At 37.1% G+C, this 15801-nt stretch overlaps 1 long non-coding RNA gene across 1 annotated transcript in view; it reads right to left on the reverse strand.

The window, feature by feature from the left end:
* Positions 1-15801, reverse strand: part of LOC107518693 — a 60941-nt gene that overhangs the window by 26277 nt on the left and 18863 nt on the right. Inside the window, exon 2 of the long non-coding RNA XR_001598937.2 lies at positions 3190-3324. This is a non-coding gene — a long non-coding RNA (uncharacterized LOC107518693). The remainder of the gene's footprint in view (positions 1-3189; positions 3325-15801) is intronic.

Raw genomic sequence — 15801 nt, forward strand, 5'->3', positions numbered from 1 at the left:
TATTCAATATATATTATTCAATAATTATCATAGATGAGCATTTCTTTGTTGTCAGATTTTTACTACTTTAAATGATGCTTCAATAAACATCTTTATATAGCCCTCCGTGTGTTACTGGCATAGCTATTCTTTTGATAATTGAAAACATCGGTTTTTCTTGATTTCTCTCTTCAACTTAACACCACTCCTAGTCCAATTGGTGGGCAATCTCCAATAATTCAATATCCACATTGTCACTACTATCTGCCATCTCATACCTGTAATCAAAGCCCAGTTTGGATATCGACTGTCTCACCTGGATGATGGTGGGATTCTGACGCTTGTTTTAAAACTTATTAGTTTTAGAATGCTAGATTAAACAATTATTTTTTTTTTATCATAAACCTCTTGTTAAACACTGTGACATTCCTAGAGGGGGATAAATTATGAGCTTTTCTCAAACCTACTACAGTCGCTTTTTCCACAGAGCATCTTGCATGATTTCTGCTTGAAACATAATATGGGAAATGTTGTTCTATATGATTCACCACAAAAGAGTTTAGTAGATTTTATTCTCTCTTTACAGGGTAAATTTATGTCAAATAGACATAGTCACAGATCCCCACTTTGCCTTTAAGATTCATAATTACACACATAAATTGAAAACTATTTTATTCTTGGGCTTGCACTGGAGAACACAATGAGTAATCCTGAGACAAAATATTGAAATTTCAGGCAACTACAATGGGAAGAGGAGTGGAAAGGAGCACGAATTACATATTATAGGCCACAAATCATTAGCTTTTGTCTGCTATGTGGAATTATAATCCCTAAATAATTAGTAAAACAGTTTGAGTATGACTGTGTCTATATGATATCAAGTCACTCACTTTCAAAATCAAAAATTCATTGAAGTTGATTGTATCACATAACATATTTACGAGAGAAATTAATTCTTAATGACACTGACTAATACAATATTTATCCCCTTCTCTGAAAGAAAATTACCAAGATATTCAGTGTGCCACTCATTTCCTTATTTGTTCTCGAATCCATTATCTGCCCTTTTCTTGGTCCCCTCTGGATCACAAGGAGCTACTACTATCTTAGGCTTCCTTGACAAGTGGTATCTGAAAATTTTTGGCAAGGGGATGAACTGGTATAGTAGCAGAGATAGGAAATGACGAGAAGCCAGGATTTCTTTCTCTCTCTTGTCTACCTCAGGTACCATCTTTACCAGAAAGCTGTTCTACCCCCATAGATAGTCGGCCCTTCCTTCTGTGGTCCCAGGTCCTTGGGCAGTCCCTCACTATGGTCTGACTCTTACTAAGTAGTCCTGTCTTCTAGAACTCTGAAAACAAACTCCCTACCACTGTCTTTCCAGGTCTAGAGACAGTGGCTTCCTGCTGTTGCTAACCTCTGATTACCTCACAATTTCCTATTTGATTCTGCCCATCTTTCACATCTAACCAATTCCTTTTACTAAAATCCTTCTGTATGAGATGTCTAAAGGTGTCCTTTTATTCTGACTGGATCATGACTGATACAATAAGAATGGAGCTAATGCTACATATTAGGATATTAGTGGAGAGCCGATGACATGGCCCATGATATTTTATCAGTGCCATTAGTTCAATGTAGCTAAGACTAACAAATGATTCAAAAACACCTAAAGATAGAGTAAAAGATAATATATTTGAGAGCAAAAAGGGAAAAAAAAAAATCGGTAAAGCTTGTCACTGACTCAGAATGGCCATTGTTTGCATTCTGGTATATACCATCAGTACCAGACAAAGAAACCTGCCACAACATCAAAACAAAATAAGGTGAAAAAGGATATATCAAATAGCATAGTTACAAAACCAGAGGACAGAAAGCCAGACTCTTAGTAGTTGAGTCAGATTGATTGAAATAGAACCCCAACTCCTTGTGTTACCATCTATGAAACTCTGGGCAAGGTATGGGTAAAAATGCTTTATTTGTTACCTAGTGTTTCAGATTTGAACTTTCTGCATTGAAGAAAAACTCATGAGGAAAAAGAAGTAAATTCTATAAAATGTCCTAGAAAATTCTACCCCAAATTGTCCTGAGATTGGCTAGCCATCAAACTCAACATAAAATTTGAAAAATTGATACAATTAGACTCAAGATAGTGAAAAAGCAGGCATCGGTTTTTCATCATTCGTCAGTAGTATTAATAACCAATGGAAGACACTCTATTACATTAATAGCTGCCAGGTCAGAACATGTTTCTCAGCTTTCCCTACTCTCACCCCAACCCCAGCGACCTTCTAAAAGTGTAGAGAGAACCAAATGAACCTCAGAATGTTCTATTAACTCTAGAAATCATTAGTTCCAACGTGAATATAAAAGGCAATTAAGGTATAGTACCTACCATTCAAGAACTTACAAAAACGAGGACACAAGACACCAAATGCACGTGTGAAAGTTTTCTGTTATCTTAATGCATACTAATTCAGAGTCCATGTGAAACACAGCGAGAGGTCATAAACTGCAATGGCTCCTCAATACAGATATGGGAAAGCCATTAACCAGGTCATTGCTAAGACAATCTCAGGCATAGCCATTCTCCAGATAGCCACAAGGAAATACAAAACTAGGATGTAGATTATTTTTTATATCTTTCTTCTGTTTCATGACTTCCCAAGATAACTTTTCTCTCCATTCTGAAGACCCCTATAAATCATGTATTCCCTGGGAGGAGGTGTTAACCTGTCCCAAATGTTGACTTTTATCAGAAGCACAGGACTCTCTATAACACCTTTTCCAGCTTTCTGGATCCTACAAGAAACACAACTCCCATCTTATGGGGGTGAGACAGATGGAACAACATGAGGCTCATTCCTTTTGTAACACTAGTGACTGGCTCTTTCTGAGGTGAGAACTCATGGATTTGTCAATCCTTCTTCTAACCTTCAGTTTCCAAGCTTACCCTCATGAGTTTAGGAATGTCTAAACCACACTCCAATTTAGCCATTAGAGTTGAGGGATGAACGTTGCCATAGTCTGATCTGCATTCTAGGATTCCATCTGTTTCATGTTTTTCGCTTTCCTTGTATTTCCATAGACTACACATATCTGGGCCTTAAGCTCAGACAGGCACGAAAAGGCACAGAAGCCTGGCTGTGAGGGGAGTACTCACTATCTCTCCTGATGCACAGCCATCCTAAAAGCTGAGAAATGACTCACCATAAATCCATGTTGTACTCTCTTCTGTGAACAATCTTGTGATGCAGTTTCTTAGGTTTGAATGCTGGTTCCATCACTTCCTAAGTGCATTCCTTTGGTCATGTCATTAACCAGTCTGTGCCTTAGTTTTCTGATCTGCAAAATGGAAGCAATAATAACAATTAGTACTACTTCCTTGGGTTGTACTGTTATATAATATAGGTAACAAAACTTACAGTGCATAGCACATGGTCAGTGCTCAATCAATGTTGATGCCAATATTATTGTGCCTGGGGACCAGCAGGAATTTGTGTGAAGCCTTCTATTCTCTGGAAGGAGGAGGAAAGTTTTTAGGGTCTGTCCTTCCTCCTCTTCTTTACTCATCCAAACCCTTCCTCTCTGTTTCCTGTGGCCATCATTATTTCTTCTCCATCAAGTCTGTAGGACTGCTACATCTGGCCTCTCTTCTCAGGACCTCTGCAGTGTTAGCTCCTGTATCACATAATCTGGCACTTGTTCCCATGCAGTATTTTTAACAACGGCCTAGTATGCATATGCCTACTCTCCCCACCAACTCCTAGGTGCCTGGTAGGCAGAGGTAGTGTCACTTCTAACCCAACGATGACTAGCACAGGGCTGGGCAGAGAGAGGGCGCTTTTTAAAGTTATTATTGACTGTGCCATTGCTTCTTAAAATGTATAAAGAGATTTTAATGTATGACAATGTTGGTTGTTGTGTCTGGGCCGAAACTGTCCCGCAAGAATGAGAGCAGAATTCTAGAGAAACTAAAAAATCAAATCCTCACCCCTCTGCATGAGTCCCTCAAGAAGTAGGGAAGAGTGGTGCAAAAGGCTCATCGGACTTTGCTGCCGTAGGATCTTGGGACTGACAGGTGAAAAAAAGAGATTTGTTGTGGTTCATTTATTCATTCAGTGACTAGTTCCTGGGCACCTACCATATGTCAGGCCCTGCGCCTGGTGCTGGAAATATGGCAGTTCTAACAAAGCTGCTGTCCTTATAGCAGTTATAATCTGAGAGAGAGATGAACATTAAGCCAAAATTATCCACTTGCTTATTAACAGATAGGACAAATCTAGTTGGATTGTGTGAAAGTTAAACACACACACACACACACACACACACACACACACACATACACACACACACAAATGAGGCTGAGAAAGTGACTTTCCCAAGGTGGGTCAGATGGATAAATTAGTACAGCATATGGTCAGAAGAATATGTTTTGGAGTAAAATGTGACCAAAGGTTCAAGTCTTAGCTCTACTCATTAGTTGCAGAATATCATGAAAGCTTCTTAACCCCAGAAGGAATTCAGAACATGCTGCCCCCAAATATGCCACTTTGGCATATTGATTATTTTGAGCTAAAGGCACTTGAAGAACAGCAGATGCAAGACGGGCTCTCTGATTTCTTCCTTTCTATCTAAAAGCAGGTCATATAATTCCCATGAGAAATGTGCCCTCCCTGTGCCAGGGAGAGAAGGACTTTCTTATCACCAATGACTGGTAATCAATAGCAAAATGAATTTGTCCAAACAAAGCTTCTAAAATAACTTATCTTCCATTAGTTAACCCTATATATTTCCTAGTCACTGTCTCACAATTTACTGCCCCTAACCCAAGACCCTTTGTCTTGTCACATCCCCACAATTTATCATTCCTTATCTAAAAAAGTATATAAGCTCCTTTAGATCTTCAGTTTCCTTCTGAAGACTCCCATGTACACATGAAAATATTAAGTAATTCTGTATGTTTTTCTCTTGTTCATCTATTTTATGACACTTTAATTCTTAGATCAGCTACAGAATCTAAGAGGTAAAAGGAAATTTTCCTTCCTTTCACCTATTTTGGTGTATCTACATAGGTAAAATGAAGACAGTAGCCCAAATATCTGGATTTTGAAAATATTAGAAGTAACATATGTAGTGTCCTTAACACTCAATAAATGTTAGTAGTCATCTTGTTACTATTGACAGAGTTAGGACTGCTGTCCAGATTTCTTGATAGCAAATCCAACCTTTATATCTCTGTACCCCACTGCCTCCATATCATTTCGTATATTTTTCTCCTTTCCTTCTGACCAAAAAAAAAGTTTCCTGGAAAGTAGGTCAGATTTTAGTTAACTTTCACTACTGTCGCTTTTTAATGGTAGAGGGGGCACAGGAAGCTTTTTAGCAGTTCTGAGTGCCCATCAAGGCATCCAAAAAGATGACAAAATATTTCCCTAAGGGTTTTTTAATTTTTGTCCCAGGCTTGTTCACAATTCTGACCATCTGGTCCTGGAGGCTTCTCTATTTTTAATATTTCTACTTTGGGTGTTTTGCTTTTTTAACCTATTCTAGGATTAGTCACCCCCTTACAACCACCTCCACTCTCTCCACCAACCCCTGATTTATTTTTTTAAGCAGATTCCTCAGTAGGACAAATGTACTGTAGATGTAACTTTGATAAACTCAGAACTAAAAGACAGAGGCATCTCATGCCATTTAAAACGATCACAAAAAAAATTTACTTATTACTCATATTTAATATTCTTTCAAGGGTCCATTTCACAAATATGAAGAGCATTTCATGGAAGAAAGCTTTCCCCACCTGAACATAAAGCCATCCCTCCTAAAAGCATAGATCTCATATTGAGCTGTCCATTCAGACTTACTGTGGGATATCTGTTGACATAGATAACTGACATGATGTGATATGGGAATGCACCAGAAGCCTGCCTGCTCCAAAACAGTTCCTCTGCCAGCCTGGGCTGCCTAAATTTCCACCATCAGTGTAATTTCTTTAGGCTGAGGGACTGTCTCAACAAAGTTTATTTCCTGAAGAAGAACTAAAGAACAGCCCCTATCAAAATAGGTCATTTTCTTCCAGCTCATCCACTCACCTCACTGAGAGTAGGGCTCCAAAAACTAGTGCATTGGACAAATATGATTTCATAGAGAAGAGATGGAAAGGAGTTCCCCTCCCCTGAATCCCCCCATGCTCACCACTTCCTCTCAACTCACTGCATTGTCAGAGCATCCACTCAGCTATTTTTCTCTTGGCTTATAAACTCTATCCACAGACGGCATTTCAATAAATGTTTGAATTATGGATAGAAAACAAATGTTCAAAATATTATAGGACACTATGAAGACAAGAGATGGAAAGGACCATATGGAGTTTGGAAATCTTTATGATAAAGAATCAAATGAAAGATAAAAGGTTAGCTTTAATCAAAATTTTAAGGTTTAATGTATCTTGTAATGTCACCTAAACCTTCATGACACATCTTTTAATAAGACAGCTTTTTTTTTCCTTTCTGAACATTTTATAAGAACTTTTAGTCTTTTGTTTATGGACATCCTAATGGCAAAACTGGCAATAAACAGAGAATATATTAGTCTCATTTTGACAATAATGAAACACGAGCCTTTGTTTCATTATTGTAATTAAGTAATACAATTTGCTCAAAATCATTCAGTAAATTTATTGAAAAGAATCTAGGCCTTTTGCCTTCTCACATAGTGCTCATTACCTCTTTGTCTTACTGTGCTATTTTATAAAAAGTTTTAGGTCAGTAGGCATAGTAAAAAAGAACATGGGATCTGAAGTATAGCTCAAGTCTTGTCTCTGCCAATTTATGATATTAGGCAAATCATTTTTGTTTTTCCAAATAAAATTGCTTATTATTTTTCTCCCCATTAAGATTTACATTTTTAGACCAAAAATTTAAAACTCTTATTACAAAATACATAGTAAAGCTTGATAAAATATGATATTCTTTTAAATAGAAAGTTGAGTTCTTAGGAAAGTAGGGAAATCCTCAGGAGCCAGAAAAACAGAGATGAACCTAAGAACCAGAGAGAGCAGAGCAGCTGGTGTGCAAGCTAATGCAGCCACTGTTACTGTGGCAGAGATGATGGGCCACAGGGCAGTGTGCCATGCTCAGAAACTAACCTGAGATTTAATGTCTAAATGAAAATGATGGATGAGTTCCTGGGTTCAAGCAAGGTGGAGAGTTAGATTTAGATCCTCACGCGAATGGAGAGGAGGTCAAGGTGAGGAAGGTCATAATGAAAGGGAAATAGAAAATGAAGAAGATGGACATCAGGGTGAACACAAAAGAAATCAAAAGAAAAATGTAAGCCTAAAGGTAAAGGAAGAGATGATGACAATGGGCTAAAAAACAAACAAAAAGAACCACCAGCTCCAGAAGACCATAGGAAGTTTGTATGTTGATACTTGTGCTCTAAATAGAAAATTTTAAATTCCGGAGAATATTTGCAACAGTGGCCTGACCTCATACTACACCGCCTCCACAGTCAGGGATGCTTCAAACTAAGACATAGTAGTTACAGATATTGTTGGATTAGAATGGAAAACTCCTTTGAGGAAACAAATTTAGGAAGCCACAGATAATTCCTTCAGATAAGATCCAGTAAGATGACCTTGCAGAGTTATCAACAGGTGAGAAAACGGTCTACCATGAGCGAGCCAGAAAACTCGAGAGCAAAAAGAATAAGATTTTCCAAAACATAAGATGCTCTCTGATAGTCCTTAAGAGAAGAATAATCAAAATAAAGAGATCAAAACCATAGGAGAAAAATAAAGTAGAATATATATATATATATATATATATATATATATATATATATAAATTCCCTCTATATACATAAAATATGGAAAAGAAGAAAGTAAAATAAACCCAGGTATCTAACTTGTACTAGCAGGATTTTAATTTATGAAGCTGACAAGTGAAGACATGGAGAGCCCAATATATTGAAAGAAGAATATTTTACTTATATGTCCCAAGAGAAGGGGACATGCCATGCCAAGGTAGCCAAAGCATCGGGTTTGGTTAGGAGGCAGAAGTAGGCGTGAGAGGAAAGTGTAGGCCTGAGCCTTTATGGGATTTCTGCAGAAAAGGCAAGGCAGGATAGGGTAAACATTTTAGGATTGACTAGTTTGAATAATTCTGATGGGTTCAGAAGCATGGGGGTTGTCCCAAGCTGTCTGGCACCTGTCCTTGGGGTGATTTAGGCAGGAGAAATAGTGTCTTGGTGTGTGAGAATTAGATAAAGATAGAGGTTGGCTTGCAAACAAGATGTGTGCTTCTAAATTGTTTACTATCTTTAGGAATTAGCTAGCCCAGGGAGGGGCAGTTTCTCCATGATAAGACCCCTCGAGATGTCAAAACATCATAAGATACAGAAAATTAAAAAAATATATATGACTAATATACTAAAGGACTTTTGTTAACAGACAATTTGATGTATCCTTCTACATATGTGAACACATGTTAGGCTCTATGCATGACCACAGGCACACAGACATATAGGGTTTTTTTTTTTTTTTTTTTAAAAGGGTAATCACACTATTCAAACTATTTTGTATACTTTCTTGACTTAACAGTATATCGTGGAAACTTTTTCACATCAATAAATATTATTAAACTATTCGAATTAATTTGTGAATGGTATTGTAAAACATGGCCATACATACATTAACCGGTACACATATCAATTAGCCAATCTTTTACTGGTAGATTTCTAGTTTACTTCTATTTTTCTTTAGTATAATTAATGTCTTAGTAAATATCTTGGGTAGTTGGTTTCTTAAAATAAATGGTTTTAAGCAGAATTGTGAGATCAAAAGGTTTATATATTCTCAAGAAATTTTTACATATTGACAGACTGACCTCTAAAAAGTTTTAATTAATTTATACTCATACTAAGAGGTCATGTTTTCCCACACTTTCATCAACACTCAATATTGCTCTTTCTAATATTTGCTAACATGGTAAGTGAAAATGGTATGTACTGTTTAGTGTACTTTTATTACTCATAACATTTAAATTATTTAAATATATTAATTATTGTTATGCTTCTTTTGTGAATTGCTTCTTCATGTGATTTTAGACAAGTCATTTAATCTCTCTGAGGTTCAACTGCTACAGCTATAAAATGTTATTAATAGGTCCCACATCTCAAGGATCAAGTATGGATCGAGTATTCTAATGTCAATGAAAGCACTTTAAAGACAAAATAACAGAGATGATTCATTTATTTATTTAACAAATATTTACTGATATCCAATGAAGGACTGAGCTGTGTGCTATACTTCATGGAAGAATACAGAAGAAATATAGTCCATAGTCTACCATCCAGGTATATTGGTGGGCCTGAAATGATTTGGCACCATCAGTAGGCACGTAGATATTGTCAAAAGATGAAGGGATACCAAAAGATGAGAGTTACCTTGACAATTCTTTGTACTGTTTCCCAGGCTGACCTCATCAAGTACATATTGCCAGTCTCCAATACCTCTGGAAACAATTTGGAGGGAATAAAAAGCATCAACAAAAACATGTGTTTTCCTTTACCTTCATTTCAATTATAGAAGACTCTCAAAAACAATTACGTATTTCAGAAACATTCTTCTTGTTGCTAATCAGGCAGTAGGCATCAGGTAGAACCTCTATATCCTGGGAAATTATTATGCTAAAACAATAACAACACTGTAGTCAACAAGCACTGGTCTCAATAAAGCCAGAAGAGCACAGTGGTGCCTCAGTTCAATGAAGGAGATTCCAAACACACCAGTTGGCATTGGGGGCAGGCTTAAGGGTTAGGTAATTTACCTCTCACAGTTTTCTAGTTCTTGGCTTATCTTTGTTATACACTTATGACTGGACAGGCATCTCATGTGGCTGTGTATTATTCCAGCATAGACTTTAAAAAGTCTACTTGGAAAAAATACAAATAGCCACTATTTTAATCTCTTAGTAAATGGATATTTTCTCCCGCAATAGAAACAAAGCTGGCATTTTTCACAGCTTCAGACTGGATTAAATTTTCTAAATAATAACTCCTACTTAGTTCCTTTTCTTTTGTGCTTTAGAGAACAAACTTGAAAGTTTAAGTAATGGATCAGAGGGAGCAGTGACTAGTCTCCACTTGGTGGTGTGTTCTTTTCCCTGAAGGAATGAATGTACTTTTGTAACTTCTGAGTAGCAGCAATTTGTAGCCATTCTTCTGCTAAATGGACCTTTAAAAAATGCACTTGCCCCACAAAGAGACCTACTCAGTTGCTATTCATCACCACAGTCTGCCTGGGCCAATCCATCAGAATATGTCTACCAGCAGGACAGCCATAGTGTTATAGAAAGAGTTTGATCCAGGGCCAGGAGATTGGGAAGTCTCAGCTCTGCCACTTACTAGCTGTGTGACCTAAGGAAACTCACTTTGAATTTTAGTTTTGAGTTGAATTATTTGAGCCTTTGGGTATCTAAGAATGCGATTTCCTGCACTATGAGACATACAGAAGTACTATAAGGCTCAGCCTTCTCTATCTCTGATGAAATACACAGGCATTCTACACATATTTCTAGAACTCTTCCTATGTGCCAGATAGTGTGCTGGAAAAACCTAGAAGTATAAAACAAAGTTACTGCTCTCAAAAAAGGCATAACCTAGACTGTGATAGGTCAAGAAGAAATGTCCGCACAAAGAATGATGGCTGTGGGGAGACCCCTCTCATATAACAGAAATTCAGAGTATTGTGGAACTCATAACTTACAAAAAACATTGAGAGTTGGATTTTTGAAGTTCAGAGAAGATGGTGTTGAAATTGAACTAAATAGTCTATGAATAAAGTATTGCATTTGTGGTGATAAAGTATAAAATTTGACAGTAATTTAATATCTGCACTAAGCCACATCTGTGAAGTAATAGACACAAAGTTAGGTCGACAATTTAAAAATTAAAAAAAAAAAAAGGAAGGAAAGAAGAGAGGGTGGAAGGAAGAAAGAAAACTCCTCATACAAAGGGTGAATATAGGAAAGTTTCTCTCTATATATTTTAAAATAGTATAGATGGCCTTTTTGCATGAAAGAGTGCTGATGTAACTAGTCAGTTATGTTTTTTGAATAAATATTTATTGAACATAGGCCAGATGCTGTGAGTGAAACAAAGGTGAGCCTGACAGGAGGCAGAGAAGTAAACCAGGTATCTGCTTAATTTCCTGCCCCTAAACACCATGCTACTTTCCAGGAAGTGCTGAAATAATGTGTATGTGAATAAAAGAAAGTGACCCATGCTGATCGTGGCACCAAATGCAAACATGAAAATAATTACTGGAAGATAAAAAGAGTCAATTCAGCCTGCCACAAAATTACAGTGCTCTGTTCCCCCTTGCATTGTGTATATCATCTTTCTAAAAGAATTACCAGCTCATTTTTCTTCAGGAACTTCACCTTACATCACCTTGCACTTCTCAGTGACACCCAGAGATCACAAACATGTATCGCTAATCTGTTCTGACCTCACTTCCTGTACTCTTAGTTTCCTAATTAGCCCAGTCAAGAAATGCATTCATATTTTGGAGTAAATCTTTAGAGACCAAGTAAGTCTTCAATCCTCAGTTACTCAAGGTCTCTGGGGCATACACACACACACTACTTTGCTCCACTCTCTCTACGGTTTCCCAGTTTTTCTTCCAACACTTTCAATCAGTCTCTCAAAATAGAGTTATTGAGTACTTGCTACATATAAAGTACTGCTCTGGGCTTTTCTTTCACAGAACTTGCCCCATAGAACCAGAAAAAAGTATACAAGGAGAAGCAGAAACAGTTGTGTGAGGTTAAAGAACAAACAATGCAGCCACTGTGAAAAACAGTACGGAGGTTCCTCAGAAAATTAAAAATAGAACTAACATATGATCCAGCAATTCCACCTCAGGATATTTACCTAAAAAATTTTAAAACACTTATTTAAAAAAAATATATATGTACCCCTCTATCCACTGCAGCTTTATGTACAATAACCTAGATATAAAAAAAAACATAGGTGTCCATCAATAGATGAATGAACAGAGACAATGTGCATATATACAGTGGAATATCACTCAACCATAAAAAAAAGGATGAAATCTTGCCATTTGCAACAACCTGTATGGACTTAGAGGGTATTATGCTAAGTGAAATAAGTCAGACAGAGAAAGACAAATACTGTATGGGCACTTATATGTGGAATCTAAAAAACAAACAAACAAACAAACAAACAAAAAACAAAGACAAAAAAAAAAAAAAAAAAAACAGAAACAAACTCATCGACAGAGAACAAACTGATGGTCATCAGATAGGGAGAGGGTTGGAGGGATAGGTGAAAAATTAAAAAGATTAAGAAGTAAAAATTGCCAGTTATAAAAGTAGTCACAGGGATATAAAGTACAGCACAGGAAATATAGTCAATAATATTATAATAACTATATATGGTGCCAGATGGGTACTAGACTTATTGGCGTGATCACTTCAAAAGGGATGTGTGTGTGTGTATACTCTTATCACTGTTATACACCTAAAATAATAATATAGTATGTCAACTATATGTAAACTAATATATCAACTATAACTGAAAAATAAATTTAAAAAATAATCTAAAAAATTAATCAAGTTTTTATAGTGTTTGCCTATTTCTGTGTTATAAACACTCACATGATGGCCTATTTCAACCTACCAATGTGAGGAATTGAAAAAGACATACACAGTTGGCACTTGTTAACTAGTGCAAACAAGCTCCAAAACACCATTGAATAGGCCAATAAACAAGCATGTGCTTTATAGACTCTTATGTGCTACAATGGCTAAAGAGGAATTATAAGTGCTAATATTTATCACACATTTACTTCGTATATAGCAGTGTGCTAGTTACTCTTTGTACATCATCTCATGTAATACTTATCACTTTGAAGTAAGCACTACTGATACCCAAGTTTCATAAGATATTAGGACCGAAACATAATTAAGTAACTTGCTTAGATTCAATAGCTAGTAAATCGTGAAACTAAGATGTAAACCCATGTGACTGGTTCTAGAACCTGCATTTTTAGCTTTCTAATGCCTCTCTTAGAAAACATGCTTGTTTGAGAGCACCAAAAGGGGTACCTGAATAGACTGGGGAATAGAGAATCAAAGAAGTTCTCTAAAAGGCAATCACAGTTGAAGCCTTGAAAATTAACAAGTTCTGGGACAGGTACTTCTATTTCTGTTTCCTTAGGGTTCACTCATAGACTATGCCTCCCATCTCCCTTATAATTAGGAGGGTCTGTGAAGCACAGCACTTTCAGGAGTGGTTCAGAAAGCCTTCGTTCTCTCTCCCCATGCACCACTAAAAGGGAGCATTTCCAAGGACCTGGAGGATGGTGAAGTCATCCTGAAAGGAGCCTGGATTCCTGGATGGCCATGAAGAAGGTCTACCAACTAGGAATGCCATCGCTGGGCTCTGAAGCAAATGAAAAAAAAATACACTCTCATTGTGTTACGTCTCCATGAATTTCAGATTTATCTTTTACAGCAGCCAGCAGTACCTTGCCTTTTGCAAAGACTGAGCCAAAAAAGGCTGAATGAGGAGAGGAATAGTGTGTAAGCAGAAGGAACAGAATGACCTAGAGGTTTGGACCACATTCAAGGAACTGATAGAGTCCGATACATTTGGAATATAGGTCAGAGGAACAGAGATCAGATGTGAAAAATAAACAGAGCTGTAACATTAAAGTCGTAAAAACATATTGGGGACCTCGTATTTTATTTTAATAGTATTAGAGAACCATTAAAAAGTGTCCATGAAGTAGAGTGCCACGATAAAATGCACATTTTAGGAAGCTTCTTCTGGCTGCAAGATGAAGGATGGTTTATAGAAGGCCAGGACTGAAGCCAGGAAGGTGGGTGCAGAGACTGTTGCAGCAGCCCAGGGGGAGAATGATGATAGCCTGGCCTTAGATGATAGCACTGGAAATGGGGAAAAGCCAACAGATGGAAGAGTTACTTAAAAGTTACAGTCTCTAGGACTGAACAACATAGAAACTAGCTACTACAGAGACATAAACCACAGCAAGATTTCCGTCTCACCATCTGCATAACAGACTACTTCCAGAGACAGAATCAACAATATGAACTAACACTGGCCATAATGCAGATCTGATATTCATCAAGATTTTCTTAGTTACAAATAATACACACTAGCTCTAGCTAGTTTAAACAGAGAACAACTCATTGAAGGATATTAGGGCATTCACAGAATTTCCTGGAGTGCCAGAGAAGCACAATAAGGGTTTGGGTAGCCAGGAATCATGGCAACATCGCACCACAATGCTATTTCAGTTGGAAATATCATCGTCTTCATTGCAGGCCTGAGGTTCCACAGCTGCACCTTCCACATGGCTAAGGCTGGGTATAGACTCTTGCTTCAGAAAATCAAATGTAACTGCCACCGCCTTGCCACAGTGGTTTTTCTCCAAGGTACCTTTTACCTTGTAGCACTAACTGCCAATTTGAAGTTTGGTGAGGATACCCTGTCAGCAAGCATCAAAGACACATACTATAAGGAAAGGTAAAAAAGAAAAAAATAATTTATTTTACTTCTATACTGTCAGGTGATGATTTATAAGGTAGTAAATTTCTCAGACAAGTGTTGGTGGTGCTAGATGATAGAAGACCAATAAAATGCACCTAAGCCATCAGAAAAAAAGTTTTGGATGGCCAAAAATAATGACAAATGTTCACCTGGTAAGGTAATCTTCCAGGAATAATTAGAGCTGAAGTCTTAATTAGTCTGCATAAAAGCAAAGAACTGACAGGACAGAACCCCAGAATGGTCAAAGGTAAGTGGACTTACCTCAAAACAATCGAGAAACTAAGAAAAGATAACTAATATCAAGACACAAATCCACTCAGAGTCTTCAAAATACAGGATCTGCCTTTATTTAATAAATGCAGTCTTCAAACTATTTTTAAATATAATACTAAAGAACATAAAAGGAATTGAATATCAAAAACAATCCTATGGTGAGTCCTTATATAAAGCTAACAGTTACTTCTTAATGTGTTTCATAAACTCTTGTTGACTAATTTGGTTTACTCAAAGTAGGATACAAGTATTCAAAAAACAAAGTAGACAGAAAAAGATAGAGGTTATTAATTATGCAAGAAATATCTGGTGAAGGATAATGTGTCTGCGGTTGAAACCTATGACCTGGTTATATAAGAAGTCATATGAGGCCCCTTTGGCAAAGTACAGAGGGTCACAGATGCCTCAGGAAATTTAATTGTTGGAAAAGAGGACAATCCTATTGAAATTGAGCAGCTGCAAATTAACTCCAAGTTTACTAAATCGTTTTTACAACTAAGTCAACATTCCTGAACCTTTCTATCCAACAAAATTCAGGCCAGGTCGTGGCCAGGAAGCCACTAATAGGAAGACAGACAATTAACACATCCTCGCCCTAAAGAACTCACACTCTAATGAGGGTGTCTGATCTGTAGCAATGATATAATACATGACACAATAATATAATACATGGCATAGAGACCAGATCAAAGAAATATTCTGGGTCCAGAAGAAGAAAGTTAACTCAATTCACTCCAGAATTTATTTCTGAGTTAGCTAGAAGAAGGTGGCATCTGAGCTGGGTTTGAAAGATGAGAAAGAGTAAAATAATAAAAAAAAAAATCCATTCCAGCACAACAATGCTTAGTTGCAGAAGTGCAAGTCCTGGCTGCAGATGACTAAGAGGGCTATATCTATAATGCTGTGTACCAGGACAGAGAGAGGTGGGTGGATTATGGGTCTGGA

The sequence above is a fragment of the Rousettus aegyptiacus genome, unplaced genomic scaffold (genome assembly GCF_014176215.1).
Source record: "Rousettus aegyptiacus isolate mRouAeg1 unplaced genomic scaffold, mRouAeg1.p scaffold_m13_p_5, whole genome shotgun sequence".
NCBI lineage: Eukaryota > Metazoa > Chordata > Mammalia > Chiroptera > Pteropodidae > Rousettus > Rousettus aegyptiacus.